The 8,930-nt window shown below is 41.2% G+C and overlaps 1 long non-coding RNA gene across 1 annotated transcript in view; it reads right to left on the bottom strand.

Moving 5' to 3' along the window:
• The window catches only part of LOC111746711, a 43,823-nt gene extending 41,505 nt beyond the window's left edge, over positions 1-2,318 (bottom strand). The window contains exon 1 of the long non-coding RNA XR_002783233.1: positions 2,241-2,318. This is a non-coding gene — a long non-coding RNA (uncharacterized LOC111746711). The remainder of the gene's footprint in view (positions 1-2,240) is intronic.
• Between the last annotated feature and the right edge of the window lie 6,612 nt (positions 2,319-8,930).

The raw sequence follows: 8,930 nt of genomic DNA, 5'->3' as shown, positions 1-8,930 counted from the left end.
GAGAGTTGGGAATCAGCCCATTGATGAACCTGACCAAACCAGTGCCTGTGGTTGCTGAGACAGCACGCATCCAGCAGATGAATCCTCAGGAACTGGGCAGTGGCTGCCCAAGGGGAGGAATGTCAAGACCAGAGGCCTAGTGGATTGCTTCTGAATTCACAGGATGAGTTAAAGCTATAGAATATAAGCTCAAACTTTAGATTTCCCATCTACAGGCATGGAAGAAATGCATGGCTTTTCTGAGAGTGCTAAAAGTATTTCTTATAGAGTTGAGCTGATGGAAAACCAAATCCAAATGGTTGTCCACTGAATCTAAATACCAGCTGAATCCAAAACCTTGTGAAGTCTCTTCTTTGAATTCTTTCAACCAGAAAAGTGACATCTAGAGGGAATGAAGAAACTGGAGAAGCCCAAACCTGATGTCATTTAATTCTTACAAGAAAACAATAAAGCGGACCATATTTTACAGATAAGAAAATATTTTATAGACTAGAAACACTGACAAATTTCACACTGTAAGTGGCAGAGCCAGAATTCAAACCAAAAAATTCTGACTCAAAGCCCACGCTTTAAACTAGAGTTCAGTGGACTTTTTGTGAAGGGCTCTTCCAGAAGACTAAACTCCACCAATGCAGGCAAAAGCAACTGTAGAGATTACTTAAACAAGTGGGAGTGGCTATGAGCCTGTAAAACTTTACTTATAAACCCTAAAATTTGAATTTTATATAATTTTCATAGATCATTAAATACTATCCTCCTTTTGATTTCTGAAAATAATTTTAAAATGTTAAAACCATTTTTAGGTCACGAGCCATACAAAAGCAAGCACTGCTGTAGTTGGCCATCTTCTGCTCTTAGCCATATGATGTTGTGTCCACAGAATTGAAACTGATCTTTGAAAATGGGTCCATGATTCCTTGAAAATGTATCTATGAAAGGCTCTTTCTAGGTAAAGAGAGCATGTGTTTATTCTCTGGCTTATGAGCAATAAGTCATCATGCTGCCAGTGATAGCAGAGCACATTTCAAAATTGTGCATGTAAGTCACATGTTTAGCTGTACAGAGGACAGAGAGTCAGATATTTGTTTCAAAAATAAAATAAGATCCCATTAGAAGGAAGAACTTGAGTGTTTGGGGAAAACACCCAGGCTGACATGAGGCCAGCTGAAATGGAGCTTTCTGCCAAGGAACTAAAATACAAAGAGCCAGGCATGTTTACTTTGCATCCTATAAATGATTTATGAGAACTTTAATATGGCCACTGAGTACACATTAGCTTATTAGACATTTTGTTTTTTGACCAGGAAAAAATTTGTAAATTGAAGACCCTGATGTGTTAACTTAGATTCCAGAGTCAAAGTTATGTTTAAGCACATGTTTAAACTTTGGAAAAAGTTTCTCTCTGATCACTCTGCTCCCTGCTGCCATTTTGTCCAATGTACATTTCTCCATGATCACTAAAACTTAGATATTAATAATAAAAAGAAAGACTCAGTGTCTACTACAATTCCACATCTGCTTTCAAGAAAAGCAGGAATGGCATGGAAGTGTCAGAAGCAACTTTAGACTTGGTCACAGAAATAAGATACATTCAATTCAAATGCAGGCAGAATCTTATTACCATCTTATTACCATATAAGTTGAGAAGAGTGTTGAACTTTTTAGAAACCCCACACAAACCCATCTTGATTATCTTTATCACCGGATAGCAGGTAAAAAGCTTTATATCCTTTATCCCCAGGGAAGGGTGCTGTGTACTTTAAGAAAAGAAATAAAACTACGTCTAGAAAGGTAAATATGTCTTCTCTCAATTCTCTAAATTTTGTTGGATTTCCAAGATAGTCAATGTTTGTAAAAGAATTTAGAGACATGTTCTGTTGTTTTCTATTTGCTAATTTATATGAGAAATAGTAGAAAGGAGTAGAAATGGATAGAATAAGGATGAAGGGAGTTGGTTGATAGACATTCCAGGGAGTAATTCATTTCAAAAACATTTGACCACTGAATTTATACCAGTCATTCAGATGGACGATGAAGGGAAAATGGAGTTTTAAAAGGCTTTATTTTCAAGAAACTAATCAAATGGAGGAAGGTACAATCAGTAATAATGCATTAACTCAAGACTGGCAAGGAAAACTCTTTTAGCTCCATAGGAAAGAGGACATGGAACAGCAGGAAGTTAACTTTGAAATTTGGAAGGTCCAATCTTGCTTTTTGTTCATTGCATTTGAAATACTTACTTGAAGGTCAGAAGGACTTGAGGACCCTGTCTGCCTTTCCTCCTCCAGCCTCTGAAGATCTGAAGATCCACGTGCCTGCCCCATCCTTAAAGGGGAGATAGAAAATTACTAGCAACTTCATCAAGAACCAGATGCAAAAGGAAATGAAGAGGACGGGGGTTGATACCTATGGTTCTTAGGCCAAATCGGCCTTTCTGTCTTTTTGTATGATCCATAAGCTAAGAATGGTTTTTGAATGGTCAAGAAAAAAAAATTAAAAGAATGAAATTCAAATTTCAGTATCCATAAATACGGTTGTACACAGACACACCCATTCATTTGCACATTACCTATGACTGCTTTCTCTTTGAGTAGTTCCACAGAGACCGTACAGCCTGCTAACATATTGTGGCCCTTCACAGAAAAAGTTTGCTGAGCCCTGAATGAGAGGGATAAAAAAGACTGAGGAAGAGCGGGATGAGGGTGGAGGCCAGTCCAGGTGGCACTGTTCTTTCCATCCATGAGGACATGCATATGGCACTAGGGGAGGCTAGAACGAATTCCTTGTGTTCTCAAAGAGATCAGGACAAGACACACAGACTAGGATATTCACTCATGAATTATCTAAGAGTTACATCGTATTGTTCAAATCCAAATTAAAGAATGAAATAAACATTTTTTGGAATTTTTATACATGTACTAGAGTAGCTGACAGGAAGCCTACTTTGTTATAAATTAAACCCTTCTGAAAAAGTACAGAAAGTCTGTGTGGTTCAGGAGGAAGAGGCAGGTACATAGAGAGATACATATGACAAATACATTTAAAAGATCTGTAGTGAGATGTGGGGCTGATGTGGAAGGCTAAACCTTTATTCTCGATTGTAAATACATCTGTAGTACTTAAGTATGGCAATAAGCACTTTTAGTAAATGAATAAAGCAGGAAAAATAGAAGATAGAAAAAGAAGAAAAATATGCCCCATAAAAGAATTATAACCACAAGTTTTGCAGGTTCCAAGATGATGAAAAATCACACAAATGTGATAGTCAAATTATGCAAGAAAAAGGAAGTGGAAGAGGCAAATCAGGAAATGCTTTGGAAGGACGTGACATTTGCAATAACCCTTTGATGATCAATAAGATTTGACAGGGTGAAGAGAGCATCGTCGGCCAAAGAAATGAACAAAGGCACAAGGGCGGGCTCTCTGGCCATGGCAAAAAAGGGTCTGCCCAGCTGTTCCTCAGGCTTATTAATTTTGGAAATGTGTCTGCAAGGATGATTTAGTTGTATAGACACAGACACACTTCACAAAATAATCAGCTGTAAAGGAACTTTTAGCTACTAACACAGATTGCAGCTTATAAGAAAAATAACAAAAGAAGAGAAAGAAGGACATTTCTATTACATTAATATAAATGCTGATGATATTGGACCATCTTGAAGAGTTCCAGCCACACTTGCTTAATGCTTCACAGCAGAATAATCCAAAGTGAATCAATCCAGAAACTTCAGTTTCTAAATAAATTAGTAGCCATGCCTTTTTCTGGTGCAAATGAACTTCAGCAAACCCAGCTTCCAGGTTTAATGATGTTTATTTTGCTTTCCTATCAGTATAATCTACAAGTAATTGTCACCTGATAATAAAATGTCACTTCTTGGACCTGATTCCAGATTTCCTGAATCAATATCTCTGTAGGTGAAGATTGAAGGTCTATATTTTTATCAGGCTTCCAGGTGATATTTATGGACAAAAGATCAAAAGCCACAATTCTAGAATGTGCACAGCATAGTTTCATGGTATCTACTACTAATGATTGTACTAAGGACAAATGGAGATTAGAAGAGACATTGTTTCTAACTTGATCTTTCCAATCTAGTCACTTCAAATTAAAGAATTTAAGGTAACGTTCTTTCTGGCCCATCTATGCTCCATTAGGGACTCCTTGAACTTAGAATCAATGTTTCTGTTCTTTCCCAAATCTTCCTCCTAGTTTCTGAGAGAGGTAAGTAGAACAACTCACATAAAGCCTTTAACACAAGGCCTCCTACCTAGAGGATATCAATAAATGCTGGTCGCCTCCCTCCATTTGCTTCATGTCTTAAATCTCTAAGGTAATTTGTCTAAAGGATCCCCAAAACAAAGGTGAGAAATGATTGCAGGTCCTTAAAGTGCTGCCACAGTGACTCCAAGGCTTCTAGCCTCATGAGTCCTTTTCTGCCAAGTTCATGGTTGAAGGCAATGTACCCTTAGTGGTGCTAATTTTAATGGCTCCTTGCCCATTTCCAGGCGGTCATCCTCAAGCTTTTCTCTGAAGCAGTGGTTCTCAACTGTGGAACCCTCCATGTCAATGGGATCTGACGCTGAGGGCAGCACCCAAGCAATGCCACATCACTGCAGTTGAAGCAGGAGTATGAGGGCCTGAAACTTGCCCTCCTCAGCCCCTCTCTCCTCCTCCCACACCAGCTCCCCTCATAGGGAGCCCATTTTAAAAATTCTCCTCTAAGTCTTAGTCTTAGAACATGAGAGATGGAAGAAATGTGGTGTGAATGTTACAAAAGTAGCAAGAAAGGATTCTTGATCACTGGAAAGTGCAAAACCCTACAATGAAGGCTAAACAACCTTGAAACATTGCCTTTATTATGAAATGAATATTTAAAATAAAATTAACCTACCCACATTAAGTGACAGCTTTGAGAAAAGCTCCCACAAATCCTACTGCCCTGACACAGCTGGGACATTTGAAAAGGTGGCAAATGAAAAGAGAACAGGTGTAAATCATATAAAGTTGGATAAAGGTCCAGAGCATTGTAACATATCAAAGTGACACTACAGGAAGAAACAGGGTTGTCTCAGAGATGTTTTATTATGGAATGTGAAGAACCTGGGGCTTTCTCCCAAACCACAGGACCTGAAGGTCTGATGCTACCCCTCCCGGTGGGGCTGGGACCCTGGGAAAAGGGCAGAGGGGTAGGAAAAGCTAGGGAACAGAGAGAAGAAGAAGAGGGAGGGACACAGTCCAGAGAAGGAAACTTCAGGATGCCTATCAGAGGGGGACTCTGCATGAGTCATCAGCCTGAACTTAGTACCCATTTGTCATCAGCTAATTGCAAGACTTGCTTTCCAGTGAAGAACTGCACTTATACACCCTCTTATACTCGTAACACATGACCAAGAAGCTACATAATTCACTTTACTACACTTTAGTAACTCCCTTACCCTTTAGGGAAAAGCCCACATTGTTGAAAGTGGCCAATGAGGCTCATATTGGCCTCTGCAGACCTGGCCCTCACCCCAAATGCTTCTCCAACATTACCAGTTTCCCCTTCGCCTCCTACAACCATATCTTTTTGTTCCAGTCATACTTCTTTCCCTTCTTTATTAATTCATTCAACAAGTACTTATTGAGCACCTACTATGTGTCATGTAAATATACTATTTGCTAAATACCAGGACCTAACAAATGTCCATCCAGGAACAGCCCCCTGTCACCTTTCATTCACGCTGTCACACTCTTCCCCCTGCCCAGACACTTCTTCTGACCAGTTCCTACTATTCCTTCAGATATAAGGAGACTTTTCTTCACCATCCTCCTCTCTCTGACCAAGTAAGCTCTTCCACCATGTGCTCCCACAGCACACCTCCTCTCTTCCAGTCTTTATCACATTCTGTGTTGTTGCTAAACTCTCTACCTGTCTTCTTGGCTAGAATAGTACAGGTGGGAGTTTTGTGTGATCCAGCCTTTGCCAGGGCTGTTATCTGAGGGAATTACGCCCTACAAAAAATGGGTGACCATTTTCTCAATCCTCCCATGGACGGCACCTAGCAGAAAGAAGTTAATTCATGACTTTCTGTGGATGCCTTGGGCATTCTGGTTTAGTTCTCTCCGAGAACTCCTTGGGAAGGGCCAGCTATCCATCCAAGCACAGCATTTGGCACACGACGTCTCTCAAAAAATATTTGCTCAATTCAACTAAATGATTAAGGCCCCCCAGCGTGGAGACAAGGGAAAGGAGTCTCTTTGTCCTCTGAACCATTTAAATAAGATTGGTATAACAACATTACTTGCCCAGCTTATCGGAATAAAACTTGCAAGGAAAATCAGAGCTAGCTTTAAGATGCTGGAGAGCCAAATGGTCTGTGATTCTTTCAGTGCGAAAGGTGTACTGTTCCTATAGGTTCCAAGACGTAGAATGACTTCTCACCTTGCCTTTCTTCACTGTCAACATTTAGTCACTGGGCGCTTTTATTACTTTCCCTTGCAGATGCCTCTGTTTCTAATTAGAGCCAGGGGCCTGACCCCCAAGAGCTGATAACAATTTTGCCCCTAGACATACCTCATTGGCTAACTGGAAAAGGCAGGTTAATGGTGTCTGCACGGAAGGTGTATTATTAGAAGTGAGTCTGTGAAGCAAACTCCCCGTGACTCTAATCTTCGGAATGCTGACTCCTGAGGTCAGTAATTGGGCACCACAGAATTCACCAGAGCAGCAGGCCTAAGCCTGTCTTCAGACCTCTTTGAAATGCAGTTCCTGAGGTCAGGGAAATAATTGCTTCATTTGAAAGGAGTGGAAAGAGATGAGGGGAGAAGGAACAACCTTCATTATTTCTCCAGTTTATCAATGCACCATGTTCTCAATATCCCGGTCTAATTAAAATAACACAGGCTGCTTGAGAAACTCAATCATTTCCACAGTGATTCTTGTCAGTTTGCTCCTCCTGCCAGCTCAGAGATGCCTAACAGCAGATAAACCTAGAGTCTGGGACTCCTTCGCTTAGTCATTAATTTAGCAACCAGGGTGCCATGATTCTCATTAACGTTCTTTGCCCCCGTTATATTAAAACCCTTAATTAACAGGGAGGATATTTTAATGCAAGTGCTTTGCCACTTTCCAAAGAAAAATGCCAGTGTAATCAACTTGAACTCCTGACCACCACTCCTAATGCAAATCTACCTTTTTCTCCATCAGCTGGGCTGACTCCGGGCTCAGTTCACATTCCAGACACACAGGCCATGATAGCCTGGGTGCATGGGATCAGCTCTCCAGGAAGCGCTTGAATGTGGAATCATTGAGAGGATCCCTCTGAAATTTGGCCATTGTACTATAACCCTGGTCATCTGAGAAAAGTTCCAGTTAAGATCCTGAGATGAAGAAGGCAAGAAGGGACGAAGAGGAAAGGGGGGTGTTGTTTTTTCTTTTGACTAATTCTGCATAATGTCCCATGGGCCAGACCTAACTCCGCCTCACAAATAAAGAGAAAAAGAAAAAGTGAGAAAATAGATATGAAAAATAAGCCAAAATTCAAATACTAGACAGAAAAGAAGTAGGGAGAAATTAAAAAAAAAAAAAAAAAAAGAATCAACCCCATCACAGCAGCGTCATTACCATTACCAAGTTCCCTGGCCACCTGAGGCACACACATTGCAGGAGACCCTGGCACGTATTCAGTCCTGGCTTGCTTCTATCACAAGGGATCCACTGTAGACATGAGGGGGCAACAGCCAGCCTGCTTACTTCAGGGACCTGAGGCAGGGATCTTTAATTCCTGTGGCCTTGGGACTTTGGGGTCCTAAAATCCATGCAAGCTCCCACATCTGACTTGGTACTTGGTTCATGACACTTTCAGTTATATTTCCCAGGCTATCACTCTCAGAACCAGAGCTGAGTACCATCTGGGACTCAGGGTCCTTCCAGTAACCTGGCCCAGAATCTGCCAGCCCAGCCACTGAAATGTCCCCTTTGACCTGCCTTGTTGGTGAACCACTGGCTCTGGTTAGGACACATGACCTCAATGGCTTTGAGAGGCAGCCAGCACGTGTAAGTAATGGGGGACTAATAACATGAAAGGCAGGGTGGGGGATATAAACCAACCCCATTTGAGATAAGAAAAGATTTTAGAAAAAAAATTCTCTCCTTGTGCCCTAAGGATGCCAAAATTATAAATGTTATCAAAATAATTTTTTAAATCATTTAAAATGTTTCTTTTCTGTTAATCTTAATTGCAAGGCAGAAGCAAGTGTTCCCTTTGCTTCTCAGGCCACAGCAGAAAAGTATTAGAAAGAAATATAACAAAGCTCAGAGGCTGAAATTTTAAAAATGAGATTCAGATGTGCCTATAAATCTGACAGAGAGATGGAAGGAGACCCTTCAAGCCCATGTGGGCAAAACATGTCTGGAATTTGGGCTGTGACCTCACCTGGCCACTTGCTTTATTAAATCTGCTGCTTTGGGGCACATGGGTCTGGGGTCAGCCAGGATGTACTCATCCCACTTACACCATGCAATATTGTTTGCTCGCCTTAGGGGCTGCCCAGCCTTTTGCCTCCTGCTCAAGTGTCTTGACTCAGTCAAACTCAAGGGGCAGGAAACTGAGCTGGATGGATCACTGGTTTGATCTCAAGTGACAAATCCCTTGTTGTGACTTCTTTCAGAAGCAGGAGACCGTTGGGGGTGGGGAGGAGACAAAATCAAAAAAGGGGCAAGAGATGAGTGTTCACCAAAATGACCTCCTGCTCCCACATGCTACTAGCACGTCTGCATATCTGTCCTGCTCTTGATGCCACCTGCATAGCTGCATATCTACCCAGAAAAAAACACGAAGAAGAGCCCAGGAGTGAAGCACAGGGAGGTACCATGAAAGAAATAGCAGGGATTCTGGAACCAGATAATTCCAGGTTCGACACCTCATTCCCTAGGTTAGGCAAGTGACTT

The sequence above is a fragment of the Pteropus vampyrus genome, unplaced genomic scaffold (genome assembly GCF_000151845.1).
Source record: "Pteropus vampyrus isolate Shadow unplaced genomic scaffold, Pvam_2.0 Scaffold199, whole genome shotgun sequence".
Classification (NCBI taxonomy): Eukaryota; Metazoa; Chordata; class Mammalia; order Chiroptera; family Pteropodidae; genus Pteropus; species Pteropus vampyrus.
This window is presented reverse-complemented; position numbering and strand designations above follow the sequence as displayed.